At 40.5% G+C, this 15,487-nt stretch overlaps 1 protein-coding gene across 4 annotated transcripts in view; it reads left to right on the top strand.

Moving 5' to 3' along the window:
• The first annotated feature begins 74 nt into the window (after positions 1 to 74).
• The window catches only part of ANKRD12 (ankyrin repeat domain 12), a 53,763-nt gene continuing 38,350 nt past the window's right edge, over positions 75 to 15,487 (top strand). For 3 of the 4 annotated variants that reach the window (XM_035124905.3, XM_088675337.1, XM_035124903.3), the window contains exon 1: positions 75 to 289. The gene's annotated coding sequence lies outside the window, so the exon portion shown is untranslated. Of the gene's footprint in view, positions 290 to 422; positions 600 to 15,487 lie in introns of those variants that run through there. The other variant, XM_035124904.3, reaches the window with a different exon arrangement.

Genomic DNA, 15,487 nt, shown 5'->3' with positions numbered 1-15,487 from the left:
GCGCTTCAGCCAATCCGAGTGGAAAGTCACAAACCGACATTCTGACGGGCTTCAAAAGCGGAGGGGGGAGTAGCGAGCGAGAGGGGCGAGGGAAAGGGGAGCGACTGAGCTGAGGGGAGGGGGCGAGAGAAGAGAAGGGGTGTCGTCAAAACCTGACTCTTGCCGTGGCTTTCGGAGCGGGGTTGAGACTCCAGGCGCCGCTGACCGGCAGGGGGTGGCTGCGGAATTCGGATCTTCTTTAAAGGACGGCGCTTCTTGTAAAGAGCCGCCTCCCTTCCGCTGAGAGAAGGTAAGGAGAGGAAACCACCAGTATCTCCACCGCAGACTCCGCAGGGGGGGGGAGGCGGGGAGGGAAGGAACAACGGCAGTTACGCGAGTGACACCCCCTTTTTAGGACACCCCCCTTGTAAGTCACCCCCTTTACAGGTGAGGGTGGCAAGGAGACACTAAGGAAGAAAACAGCTGCTCTAGAAATGGCTTGGCGGCGGTCTGAAATCCCCCCTCTTCCATTCCTTGTGTCATATGTACGTGCGTGTCTGTCAAAACTCCCTCCTTTCTACAAATGGGGCTCTCTTTATGCAGCCTTTTCTGTGGCGGAGGTGAGTGTATAGAATATATATGTACCCCTTTCAGTGGGTGTGGGTGGGTGGGTGTGCGCGCAGGCGCGCGCACGAGCCCAAGGCAGCCCCCCTAGTCTGTAGCCCCCCCCCTGAACCTCCCCTGTGAGGCGGGAGGGAGCCGTGGTTCGTATAGAAGTGAGGTGGGCTTCTTTTTGCTGCTGCCTGCTTGCTTTGGGTGTGCATTTAAAAAGCAGAGAGAGAGAACACTCCCCTTTTCTTGCGCTGCCTTTCCTCGTAATGGAGGTACTGCAACCTCTTTGCCTACATGGAACACGCACGAGCCCTTTCTGAGGAGATCTCCGGACACACCTTCCTTCGGTGCGTCGTCGTTTCTTCCTCCCTCGCCGCCGCCCCCCCCCCCTCACCCGCTTCTGATACTGTGCACGAGGACTGTCAGCCCGAAGAAGGGGCTCTTTCCATCAAGCAGCCCTTTGGCTCCCTCGATCCCAGCCTGTCACTGTTGTTGCTGCAGCTGGAGCCATGGCTGCCGCTGCTGTCACTGCTTCTCCCTCCTTGTGGGGCTGTTTCTCTGATACGTGTTTCTCTCGTATTCCCCGCCCCGCGCTGAGGCTTATATTTTTGTGAGTGAGGGCAGGATAATCGCGTTCAGTAATAATAATAATAATGCTGATAGGACTGAGTTCTTTTGGTCTGCAGCATTGTCAGCCCTTTCTAAAGGGAAGAGGCAGTGGTGAGCGTGTGTGTGTGTGTGAGCGTGTGTGCGTGAGCGCGCGCCAGCGTTTGCGTGTGTTTCGACAGGCTGCTGGGGGAGAGAAAGCAAAAACGAATGTGCAGTAAGTAATTTCTTTTTTAAAAAAATGGTGCTTCTGGAGCGTAAAGGAAATGCTATTGCCAGTATCATTCTGGTGGCTCATGTTTAAAATTCGTAGAGCAGGTGACAGACCTTAAAAAAAAAAAAAGGTTAGGCTAGTGCAACACGTGTGTAATTCGCTGGGATCATTGAACTTTATGCTTTAAGTCTAAGATACAGCCTTCTGTGCTGAAGATTTTTAGTGCGGTGTCTTTGTTAACTTTTGTCTCTGCTATTCCTGCTTCAGTGTTTGAAAGTGAATAGCATAAAAGCCACAGTAGAATTAGTATGTGTATTGTATTGAGAGCTTGAAGAGTTTGACTTGGGTGCTGTGTGGCCTTGGACAATCCCTTACCCTAGTAGGTACAGTACTCAGTACTAGAGATGAGTGTCTGGTCCAGCTTCTTCCTGTCCGCATACCACACATTCAATTATTACTGGATGCCACATGCAGAAAATAGGTGTAGGTGTGTGCAGCTAATGTTTCATAATTTAAATGGCAATTTAGTATTTTATTTTTTTTAAGCATAGGCCTCATGCAAGTGAACCAGGGCAAATGCTACAAGGGGAGAGCTACCATCGGTAACCTCCCATGTTTCCTAGCTTTCCAAGCTTGGGCAATATTTTTTCTGTAGTCAAATGCAGCAAGCAGGTAGTTCCTGAGCATGAAGCAGAATACACTCACTTCTCTGGGGGACGGAGAAGGGGGGGTTCCTTGTTTGTAGATCTATGTCACTTCGAACCACCAATTATGGTAACCTCTGGTGATCATAAAGGAGGCAGAACTGCCCAGATATAAAGTCTTGGCTCAAAGTCTATTCAAAAATATACAGACCATTACTTTCTGGTCACCATTCTGAACTCATTGAAAACATTAACCGTTAGTTGCATCCATAATTAGAATTGACTTAAATTTCCCCTCGTGTTTTATTAGCCTTATTGAATCTAGCTATAGAAAATATTCAGATTCCTTCTCAAGACACCTTGTTTCTATCTGACCCAGCTCTCTTAACCTTTCCTAACATGGTTGGTTGCCTGTCCTGTGATGTGCTGTGCTGTTGCTCTTCTTTGAACCTGTTCAAATAAGCCTTACCCCAAAGAGTGACCAAAGTTGAATACAGTTCAAAATTATGGCTCCCTGACACCATATAATGTGGCATTAATACTCTGAAGTTCTTCCTAAAAACAAAGACCTACACATGTAATATGTCCAGTCATTTAATTTCCTTTGTTTATGGATGCACTGTATCTATTGCTCATCTGAAGCCTTGTTCACTTACTGACTTTTTTCTTTGAACCTTTTGAGAATTTCATATTCTGGATGATTGATGAAACCTATAGAGGCTAGCATGTAAAAAGTAGAAATTTAAGTTCTAGAATTGGCTTCCAATTAAAATTAGACAAGTGTTTCACATTCTTGCTTTTAGCCAGCTGCTGAAAATGTCTTTTTTAAATAGGGCATTCCCCCCAAAGTGTGACTCAGCCATTTTATAATGGAAACTGAATTTGTGGAATTTGATGTTTTTAAGATTTGTTTTTACATTGCTGTGTGTACTATATGTTCTTTTTTATACCTTTATTGTAGAGTGCTTAAGAAACATTTGTTGGGAAGTGGTTTATAAATTCTTAAAGTAAGCAAATAAAAAAATAAGTCTGAGGAGAATTATACTGTGAGAAAAACTTTTTTGTATTTTTTAAAAAAATAACTTGGCCATTTAAAAAATCATTATCTTAAATAGTCGTAACATATAAATATTATTTGTGTATTTTTATATTCAGTTAAAGGAGTGTGTGTGTGTGAGAGAGAGAGAGAGAGAGAGAGAGAGATGGAAATGATTGCACGCCCACTTTTTCTGGATCAGTCAAAAGACTGGACCAGTTTTTGGAATGAACTTCTATATCTGGATCTAGAAATTCCATTATCTTGGAATTCTGTAAAGCTACACCAGCTTCCTAGTAATTACCTCATCCCCAGTGTGATATAAATCACCAAGAAAAAGTCTTACTCAATCTCTCATTTAAATAAAATACCCCCTTTGGAAATTTAGATACTTTCTCCATGCCTGTAACTCATTGCTATGATAATCAGACCTCTGACATTCTAGGGGTATAATCTGGAACTTCTGATTAAGCAATTAATTCATGTGCACTGTGTAAAGAAAATATTTAGATCCCTGTGTGGTTCTCTCTCTATGCCTACATGGATATTAAGCAAGATTGTTCACTTTTTCAGGATGGACAAAAAAATATTTTTAAAAATGATACTGCTAAATATATTTATTTATTTAAGACATTTATATACTGCTTAATCATTAATATCTCTAAGTGGTGTACATAAAAACAAATTATGCATACATTTTACATATTTTGGTTGGTGTTAGATACCACCTGTAAAACATCTTTATCAAATTTTATTTTATTGCCTCGCAAATAAATGCTTCCATACCAGGCGCAAGTCTAGCCCCACATTGAACACGTTGCAATAGTCTAGTCTTAAGCTTTCCAATGCATGAATCACTACAGCCAGGCTATCCTTGTCCAATAATGGGCATAGTTGCTGTACCAGCTGCAGCTGGTAAACAGCACTCATTATAGCCAATGTTACCTGAGCCTTGAGTGACAAAGATGGATCTAGGAGAACTCCCAGACCATGCACCCATTTTTCCAGACAGAGAGTCACCCCATCCAGAGCAGGCAGATGACCATTCTCCCAGACACTGAAACCACCCACCCATTTGCTTCCTATAATTTTAATCTGAATATATGATTCTTTTAAAAAATGGAGTTTATTTTATTGCTAAACCTTTGTGTGGTTTACAAAAATAAACAAAACTATCAACAAATGGCAGTTTTAAAACAGTTATTTAGAAACATTAAAAATAATTGAAATCAACAGTGAACAAAACTATTAAAACACATATCAGCTTTCTACATGTCTGGATGAAGGTACCCCTGACCATTAGGTCCAGTCGCAGACAACTCTGGGGTTGCGGCGCTCATCTCGCTCTATAGGCCGAGGGAGCCGGCGTTTGTCCGCAGACAGCAGACAGCATGACTAAGCCGCTTCTGGCAAATCAGAGCAGCACACGGGATACTTGTCTGGATAGGTTTGCCTAAACTAAGCAAGCGCCAAAAAGAAGTACAAGTAAACAGAGAGTTCCAGAATGTATATTCCGCCACCCTAAAATACTGATTTCTTACAAGTGTAGAATGAGTGTTATGTGGTACCTGTAACGGTGTCAGTTCCACAGATCAAAGTGGTTGAGTGGATATATTTCACAAGTAAACTGGTCTCAAGCTGTTAACAGCTTTAATACTAACAGTAACACTTTGAACTTGACCAGGTGACAAATCAGATTGCACACTAGAGCTGTTATAAGTTGTCAAGGCCTCATTCCCGTCAGCAACCTTGCTGCAGCATTCTGAACACTAATTGCAGTTTCCAAATCATGCACAAGGGGAACTTCATGTAGAGTGTGTTACAGTAATCCAACCTTGAAGTTGCTAGTGCCTGAACTACCATGGTCAGGCTCTCCCTGCTCAGAAATTGATGTAGCTGTTGTACTAGCCACAAGCAGCTGGAGTAGGAGAGGACAGCGGGTGAAGAAAGAGCTGTGAGTGGAAGGGGGCCCTTTTCCTATTTGGGAAACTCAGCAAACCTGCTGCACCTGGGTGTGGAGAGTGCAGTTGAATGGGACGCAGCTGTGGGCAGCTTCAGGAAGTACAATCCACCTTGGGCCTTCCCTTAAAATGCAAGTCTAGAGATGATGTCTAGAGGGATAGCCACTGTTTCCAGGATCTTGTCTCACTGTGAGACACTTGTGGGTGAGCTGAGAGTTTGTGCCAGAAGGAAAATAAATATATTTGTATTAATGTAACTTTTTATATGTAACTGTATTTCTGTAATATTTTGTTAAAGTTATCTGTAGTTGTTTAATTTTTTTGTACACTGTTTAGAGATCCATCTAGCAATTTACCAATTTCATAGACACAGGAACAATTCATCCATGGTGCCTTCATCTTGCTAGGATTCATGTTCATCTCATTTTTCTTCATCCCACCACTGTGTCCAGGCACTGGACCACATGTCCTCTCCTGATATAATAATAATAATAATAATAATAATAATAATAATAATAATAATATATTATTATTATTATTATTATTTTATTATTATTATTATTTATACCCCACCCATCTGGCTGGGTTTCCCCAGCCACTCTGGGCGGCTTCCAACAGAAAAATAAAATAAAATAATCTATCAAACATCAAACGTCTCCCTAAACAGGGCTGCCTTCAGATGTCTTCTAAAAATCTGGTAGCTGTTTTCAGATTGTATGGAGAAAGAGAGGCAAGGTGTTATGAGTGTACTAATGATATCATGCCCCCCAAATCATCAGGGTGACCGGATGGTAATCTGTCAGGTTAAAGGTTGCATTCATGTGTAAGTAAAGAAGCATATCTTTTTCTAAGTCAAAAATTATGTCAACTTGCCAGGGTCTGACAAGTTGACATAGGCACTGGAATTCAGCTCCTGGAGGTAGAGAATTATCCACAAGTAGGATATAGGATGACAGTCACTGTGTCAGTATAAGTCCCATTTCTTTGTTCATAATATACTGTACTTCAGCTCTACATGTATAATGAGCGAAGGCAGTTATTAAATAAGCAAAGTACCATTTCATCCTATAAAATGAGAAAAATATTTAAAATTATAAGTATTTTCTATTTTGTTTTGAATTAGCATGTTGCTAAGACTTAAAACAGAGACAATGAATGGAAAATCTTTCAATTTAAAAAAACCAATAGTAAATAAACAGCAGCATAAAGAGTAGCAATTAAAACTGTTCCAGCACAGGTTAAAATGTAAAGGCACTACAGTGTGAATGCTTTTACAGTCTGGATAATGGTCACAGATGCAGATTATGAAGGTACTGTAGTATAAAAATTTGGTACTCTGTTCCAGAGTAAGCTTATTAATGCTGTAAAGATTGCCCTAACTTCAGTGGGGTGAGGGGGAAAGTGCGAAACAATTTAATGCATAATGAAAAACTTACTGAGAATCACCTGTATGAAGCATTTGGCCTGATTTTGGGATTGGTGGTGGGAACTATGTGACTCTAAGCTTTTGCAAGTGTTTAATAAACAGCGACCAAAATCAGGTAATTTTGCACTAAACTGTTTTCCCTTGTTTAGTATTCAGAGAGACAACACTTATGTTACCACCCATATTTGCTGCATGAACAATCTGTTGTAAAACATTCTGGCATTTTTCAGTGTGGCAGTATTGATATGCATCTGCCAAAAATATTATTAAATATAACTAAAATCCTAAATTAATAGTATACAGAAACAACTGTTATAATAAAATCAAGCTTTTTTATTTCCAAATAATTTAAAATCATGTTTTAAAAACATTTTATGATCTAAAATGCATGAACCAGTTTTTAAAGCATTTGTTTTAAACCCAAGTAGCACAAGCACAACTATATAATTTTGTGACCATGTTTAGGGTAAAATAAAAATGTCAATCAAATAATGGTTAATAATAATATAATTATTTATACCCCACCTGTCTGGCTGGGTTTCGCCAGCCACTCTGGGTGGCTCCCAACTGAATAGTTCCCATTTAGGAAGGCAAGAATGAATATAAAGAAAATATGAATGCTGACTTACAATTTTTAAAAATCTGCACCTTTCCTCATCAGTGTTTCATACTAATGTGAACTCTCAGGCTATTAGCTGACCAGCTAGCTGTATGTTGTACAGTTCAATCTTTAAGCATGTTAACTTTAAAAAAAGGAGCACTTTGTTCAATAGGGACTACTCCCAAGGAAGTATGTGTAAGATTGCAACTCAAAATTCACGTTACTGATTCACCATAAGGACATCAACTATCTCAGGCTATACAGTTGGAAGGGGAGGATTTGTTGATAGTATAGCTGTTGGATGCTCCCTGGCTGGTGTTGATCTATGACAGGGTCTTTCGGTTAATGGGCTCCCATTTACAGACTGTTCTTCCTGATTAAGTGTATCTTTCCCCTTATTATTAATGTTTAGGTGGAATTTAAGGACATTTCTGTTTACTCAGGCATTTGGTGGTTGACAGATTGTTTCTGGCAACCATGAAATTATTAAGTATGAGGGTATTAGAGTTTTTTTAAAACATTTTTGTACAGTGGTACCTCGGGTTGCGGACCTGATCCATCTGGGGTGCTGTTCACACCTCAGAAAGTCCACAACCTGAGCTGCGCTTTTGAGCAAGTGTGATAGAGCGCTTCTGTGCATGTGCGTGCGGCAAAACCTGGAAGTAAACACTTCCGGGTCTGCTGCGTTTGTAACCGGGAAAAATGCAACCCGCAGCGGACGCAACATGAGGTATGACTGTATTGTTTTATTGGTTGTTTCCCAAGCCTCCTTTTTCTCCAGTGTGAAACATGACGAGTAAAGCAAGTAATGTTTGCTCTTATGCATAGGAAAAGGTAACAGGAGGGCTTGGGAGGAATGATTAGGGGAAGGAGCAAAGAAGCACTACTAACTGGATGTACTTCATCAAGCTCTGTCCACTGGTGTGGACAGCAAGCAGCAGAATAGTAATTAATATAATGACTTAAAAATGAGAGTTTGCAGGTACTTATGTGCCAATCACACACACAGAAGAATGAAGCTTGGAAATGCCATTGTTGCTCAAATGCAGTCTGTGGTATGATTGATAACCACTTTGTTTGATTACACTATTTGTGGCCTTTAATGGACAACCAGAAGCTTGCCATGGTTGCCCATTAGTCATAACAAAATTGATAAACCTTCACTTTCAAATTCGTTTCATGTTTCTGGATGTTCATAATGTTATTTTTGACCCATAAAGCTTTTACCAACATATGCAAGGGTATCTGAAGGAATAAAAGTTGCTCTCTGTTGTATAAATCTGCTCATGCATGGATATGATCATCTGACGTCCTGCTCTGGAGGTCCTGTGCTTCTCTGTTCATCGGTTTGCTGGCAATCCCAGGGGCAGTGGAGTATGGTGAAATTTTTCATAGGGGAACAGTTAGTGCCAGAGGTGCCAGCTTGCGAGGTTGATGTCGTGCATATGACATCAAGACGTCCAAACATTTCACACGTGAGCATTGCACTTCTCTCTCTAAGCTGGGCAGAAGTCTCTTGTACTTTGGGAAGGAGGCCAGGCCTTAGGCAGGATGCTGGAGTCCTCCTGCCTCCTTCCCAAAGCCCAAAGTTGTGGGAGGGTTCTTGGACCCATTGGAGCATTGTTCCTCCTTCCCTAAGCCAGGCAGAAGCTTCCTGGGCTTTGGGAAGGAGACACCAGGAGAACATTTAAGGGATTTGCCTAGACCCCCTAGTCCACTGACTGAACATCACTTACCAGGAGGGGAGGGTCCTCTTGTGCTTGGTAACTGCTTTCAGGTTTCCCTCAGGCATCTGATTAACCACTGTGAGAACATGATGCCGGACTAGAGATGGGCCATGGACCTTATCCAGCAAGCTCCTCTTATGTTTGTTATGGAGTCCTGATTAGACATACATCTAGTGTTTATTCTATTATCTTCTGGACACCAGTTGAAAATGTTTCTATTACCAAACTTTAAGCAGTATTTAATTTAAGTCTTCTGGTTTTATTGCTGTTGCTATCGGTTTTCAATTTAATTTTAGATGTAATTTTTAAAAACTGTTAATTGTTTTATTCTGTTTGTAATGTTTAATTTTGTTTGTAAGTTGCCTTAGAAGATAAAATTCTTAACTTTTCACATTGTACTCTTTAGTATATTAAAATTTAAAAGTATAAATGCCACTGGTTTATTTAATTAAAGATATACTGTAACTAGTATTAGAGATGAAGCTACAAACTGCTGCATCCTAAATTATTTAAATTAGAGCTTTCACCTTGTTTAAGAAACTTTAGCTAATCATCAAATGTGTTAATCAATTAATACACATAAACTTACATGCAAAAATTCATTTTCAAGGGAAAAGTATAATTTGTTTCTTTTAGATAGTGTGCCTATATATTGCTAAATGCACCAGCTTATAAGAAAAGCCTTTTGAAAGTAAAGGGAATATGTCTCTGCTAAAATGGTGGCTGCCATCTGCAGTTTTTATATATATTTAACATTGATCAAAATGTGTTGCATAGTTAATCAGGCATATCATTTAGTTGATTAGAAAGAACTTTAACTGATTAAAAGTTTCACTGTAGATTTGGAAAACTTTCTATCAGCTGGTGTACTGGGAATCCACTTCATGGATATAGCTATGGTGTATAACTTGTAGGACTGACAGGGTACAGATCTCAACTACGGTATACATGACAAATGTATCAAATTTATGAGGAACTCTGGTCTCCCATAAATTCCTGAAAGTGGTTATACTACAGGAGTCTTGGGGGTATGCAGTGGGATTCCTCTTTGACCCTTCCCCCTGCAGTCACCAATCTGCTCCTGAGTGTTCCCCACCCCAGTATAAAAGATTGTTGGGGAAGGAGGGGAGAGAAAGTCCCATTTTCACAAGTGGAAGCCAGTTGTGCAAATTGAACACCACAATTAAATATTACCCTTGAAGTGGATATGTAATACAAACAGACACCTCTATGTAAACCTAACTCTTACAAGTGTATTTTCAATAGTGCTTAGTATCTTGCCATTTTATGTGGTTTTAAAGAAGAAAACTGAACTGAGTGATCTTAAATCCATCATAAATTTGCTATCAGTTTGCTACAGCATGGTTCTGTCTCATGTTCCCCTGCTTCGAGGTTGTGAGGGCTAGATCAAGCACATTGAGTTCATGTGCAATGTACCTTCAGTGCTGGGAAAAACATGATTCCCCACCTAGAAAACTTAAAAGATGTGTATAATATAATAAACTAGATACTTTGAAAGGCAATTCTTTCCCAATTTCTGTAAACCAGACTAGATGCCATGGGTATTTATTACCAGTTTCTGGTAACCAGAGGAGAATAGTGTTCTTGCACTTGGATTCTGCTTGCAGACTTCCTAGAGATATCTGGTTAGGCACTGTAAGAACAAGATGTTAGACTAGAAGGGCCATTGGCCTGATCCAGCAGGCTCTTCTTATGTTCTTAATGTGCTTCTTGAGATATTTTAAGGAATGCATTCATTGTTCAGTCATTCTCTTCCCCTTACCCTGGCCTGATAAAAAAAGATTTTGTACTAAGATAATATTTGTGCCTATATCTGTATGAAAGCCCTTGTTGCTAAGTGATGCAAAATTTTGTATCATCATGTAGTCATCATGGGTTGTCTAGTTGTCTAGTTCTGAGCCCCAGAACACTGTCTGGGAAAGAGTGGCCTGCAAGGATTCAGAAGTTGGTCATCCCTGTCTTACACAGGGCAGCAGGAGGAGCATATTGAAGCACCTTGTTGCTAAGTGATGCAAAATTTTGTATCATCATGTAGTCATCATGAGTTGTCTAGTTCTGAGCCCCAGAACACTGTCTGGGAAAGAGTGGCCTGCAAGGATTCAAAAGTTGGTCATCCCTGTCTTACACAGCAGGAGGAGCAGGAGGGCAGCAGGAGGAGCATATTGAAGCACCTAGGCTGTTGTTTTTCCCCAAGCACCAGAATAGCATTGGAGCACTAAGCCCAAAGTGGCAAGAATGATTGCAGTAGCATAGGCAAGGTGCGATAGAGAGAAACCTCACACTTTTAGTGTGTTTTGCTCTTTTTCTTCTGGTTCTTAGAACCATACTGCCACAGGCGGTGAATTCTTACCATATGTGCTAAATGATGCTGAACATAGTTTTTGGAAAAGTCTGTAAATCAAAAGTTGGAAAATAGGTAGCAGACTTACAGCAATAATACTGCTTTGTGTGTAATCACAATTTTAACAATAGCACCCTTCATTTTGTTTTGTCATAATTTCTGTATGAGAAATCCTAAAAAATACTTTATTATTATTAATTTCATTTTTATACTGCTTTATATTTTTAATTAAAAATATTGCAGCGGTTTACAACGTACATTAAAACGTCAAATAAAACAATCCAGAATAGAACATTACTGAAGAAAGTGAAGTATGCATTCAAAGCAACATAATTAACAATCGAATGCTAGCAAATTCAGATTACCTACTTTAAATTAATTTGCAGCTCTTGTGCAGCAAACTCACACCAAAATATTGGACATTTTTTTATAAGGAAAATGATGGGATTCAATTGCTGGAATAGCCAGGCCACCCTGGTAATTGTGAATTTTTGTCAAAAGGTGACCAGGTGTGCAGCGTTGACTACATTAAAAAAAAAACAACACTTATCTCTAGACAGGATAAAACATGCCTTTAATCCTTACTAAGTGTAATAAAAAGTAAGGAATTCCCAGTTACTGCCTGAACTCTTGATCTCTTCAAAATGTGGGCGTATACTGTTCAACATTGTCCTGCTCATCAAACATGAATTAGACACCAATAAAATGATCTGTGGATGCTTTAATATACAGTACTTGTTGTTAGCATCCCAATCAGTATCTCCTATCAGCACATATTAACAGCAATTATAGCAATTTCAGAAGCCTACATTTCAGGCTTTATTTTGTTTCACTTTTCTTGTCCTGCACAATCTGATCTGCTGTGCTCATCTGAAAATTAATCATTAGAATAACCATCCAATTCTTTCTCAGCTATATGTCCACCATTCTCTGAACTTAATACCCAGTTTCAATACTGTTTGGAGTTCGAACATGTTTGAGCATGTGAGCCTGTTTGCCAAGCAAACATGTCTGGGCAGTTCAGATGACTTGGTGCAATTGCACACTTGTAGGTAAAGCATGGCTTTGGGTGTTGGCAGACCATCCAGTATATGGTATATGGGTGTATGATTTCAGGTGGCCCAAAGCTTAATTTGGGGTACACACTCCCAGTTCCTTATTCATTTCCATGTACATTGAATATTACTAGCCATTTGTGGCACCCAAATGAAGCATTGGACCAGATGTGATGCTATAGTGTTTCATAGAAGATGCTCTTCCTTGAGGTAAGGGTGTATGTTTTGAGGTTGCCAGAAGCTTAGTTTGGGTACATAAACACACAATTTCTTTATCATATGTGCATACATTGGATACCATGGGTTAGATTTATGTAAGTTGTTGTTGCACACAAAACCACATGATTGCTGCAGCTCTATCACCTATATTCGATCTCTTGGGTAGCGCAGCTGTGCGGCGGGACTGGCCAGGTTTTTTGCCCCAGGTGAAGCCTCCAGAGGGGCGCCATTGAGGCTCCAGGCTGTGTGTATGTGTACGCAAATGTGTGGGCAGGGGGTGTCAAACTGGGTAAAATAAAGCCTAGTTTCCCCCCTGCATCATGTATGGTAAGAATTTCAGTCCTGGTTCATGGACTATATAGAAAACTTGGCAAATAACTGCAACTGCAGTTTAATCGCTGTCTTCCCTTCCTCCTGTAGATGGCAGCAAGGACTCAGTTTCTTTTGATAGCAGTAACTAAACCTTTCCAACTGTGACCCCCTCAGAATGCTAGTTTCTTTCCTCTAGTATCTCCCTCCCCCAATCCCTGGGTCTGGTTGGCCCAGCTATCCAATCATGTAGTGACCGTTCATCTTCCTCTGTTTTGGTGGAGCCATTTTAGTTACCTATATCTCATCACTTTTCCATTTTTGATTTGCTGTAATTCTTCTGCAGTTGTAAGCAGCATAATGGACCATTAATTAAATGAGAAATAGAACCCAAAGGTGCTTCGAACCTTCACAGTCTTGTCCAGATGAGGCAGAGCCATGGGTGATACCCACTGGGGCAAATTAAGAATCTCAAGACCCAAGAAGCTAAAATTTGTTTGGAAATACTTATTTTAAATGCATCAGCAGAAGACCAGTGAATACATTTCACCTCATGAAAGTTATTAGCATGGAAAGTCTAGGGCTTGCTGGACCAAGGTAGCGGCTTGATTTGAGAGTTCCTTATTCTAGTAGCTCAAATTACCCAATATGAAGCATAAAAAGTGATAAAACACAGCTAAAAATAGAAGGAAGATTTGAAAGATGTCTCAAGGTTCTGACTGCTAAAGAAAAATATGGTTTAAAATGCTTCAAAGTGAAACCTCTCGGTGAGGCTTCAGGGTGCTCAGCAAATCTGCATGTAAGTGAAACTGACATGGCAGAAGGCAGGAAAGTGACAGCTCATGAAGGCGATAGATTTGAAGCTGAGCTACAGCAAATATTAGATAAGCATACACGGTGGATGAAGAGTGCATTGATAGAGGGTCGGAAAGCAGTGATGCAATCCTGGGGAGAAAAGGTAGAATTTATTTCAGCACAAGTGGAGTCAGTGACAGGAAAGACAGACAAAGCACTGAATTTGAGCTTTAAGAAGAAAGAGAAAATAAAAGACATGAAAAAAGCAGAACGAGACATTACACTTCAAGTTTCAGGACCCTGAAGATCAGGGCCACATTTTTTTTTATTTGCCTTTCTATTTTTAAGTTCGGAATAGAGTAGTTGCTTTGGAAGACGATCATCAGGCATCCGCACAACATGACCAGTCCAATGAAGTTGATCTTGAAGAATCATTGCTTCAACACTGGTGATCTTTGCTTCTTCCAGTACACTGATATTAGTTCGCCTGTCTTCCCAAGTGATGTGTAAAAAATTTTGGAGACACCGTTGATGGAATCTTTCGAGGAGTTGGAGATGGCGTTTATAAGTGGTCCATGTTTCAGAAGCATATAGTAAAGTTGGTAGTACAATAGCTTTGTAAACAAGCATTTTGATTTCCCTGCGAGTGTCCCAGTCCTCAAACTCTATGCTTTCAGCCTGCTCAAATTGAAGAGCTTTCCGTCTGTTCAATATATGATTTCTACTCCGATGGGGAGTTTCCCTTCAACACAGTGTAGGATCAAAATACAGGGGTTGGTTTTGCTCTCTGCATTTTTCTTGAAGCTGTCGAGTGGTGAAAATCAGGTCCGTTGTCCGCCTAGAAGGCTGAAAACCATTTTGGGATTCAGGAAGGGTCACCTCAGATATTGTTACCAGACAGTTTGCTAAGATCCTTGCAAGAATTTTGCCGGGCGCAGCTAATAGAGAGGTGCCTTGATAGTTTCTGCAATCAGTTCTGTTACCTTTTTTAAAGAGATTGATAATTTTGGCATCCCTAAAGTCTGCTGGGATCTCTTCTCTTTCCCAGATTTTTTGATGAGCTTGTGAAGTTGTTGTGTAAGTTCAATTCCGCCCACTTTGAAGTTTTCGGCAGGTATCCCATCGGGTCCACTGGGCTTTGTTGTTTTTCATTTGGTTAATAGCTGTACACAACTTTCCCAGATTTGGAGATACTGCAAGCTCATCTCTTACTTGTTTTTGCGGAATTTGTGAGAGGACCTCAGCAGCTATGGGGGAGTTGTGATTAAGGAGATGTTGGTAATGTTCTTTCCAGCACAGTGCAATAGCTTTTTTATCTTTTAGAAGTGTGATACCGTCTGCTGAGCATAGGGGGCATATGCCATGATTTTTTGGCCCATAGATGGTCTTTGTAGCTTTAAAGAAACTCTGTGCATCATGAGTGTTGGCCAAGTGCTGGATCTTTTGAGCTTTTTTTATCCACCAGGTGTTTTTTTAGTTCTCTGGTTCTTCTTTGAACCTCAGCCTTAGCGTTGGCATAGGTTTTTTTCTTAGTGGCACAGTTTCTGTCTCTTTGCCAGATCTGAAAGGCCTTCCTTTTCTTGTCAATCGTGTTCAATCTCACTGTCATTCTCATCAAACCAGTCCTGGTGTTTCTTGGTTTAGTATCCAATAGTTTGTTCACAGACTGCAATAATGGATGTTTTTAGCTTAGCCCAGTGTTCCTCGATGAGGGAATTCTGAAAGCAGATGGTCCTTAAGAGTTGTTTGGAAGCAATCCCGCTTAATGGGATCTTGAAGGGCTTGAGTGTTCATTTTGCGCCTTGGTTTCCTTCCTTGAAGCCTGCGTTGAGGTATAATCTTGATAGCCACCGTGGAGCATATTAGTCGGTGATCTGTCCAGCAGTTGTCGGAGCTTGTCATAGCTCTGGTAAGGAGCACATCATGGCGATCTTCAGCATG

Source organism: Zootoca vivipara, chromosome 8 (genome assembly GCF_965207765.1).
Source record: "Zootoca vivipara chromosome 8, rZooViv2.hap1.1, whole genome shotgun sequence".
NCBI classification, from domain to species: domain Eukaryota; kingdom Metazoa; phylum Chordata; class Lepidosauria; order Squamata; family Lacertidae; genus Zootoca; species Zootoca vivipara.
The sequence above is the reverse complement of the archived record's forward strand: the minus strand, read 5'-3'. Positions and strand labels throughout refer to the sequence as shown.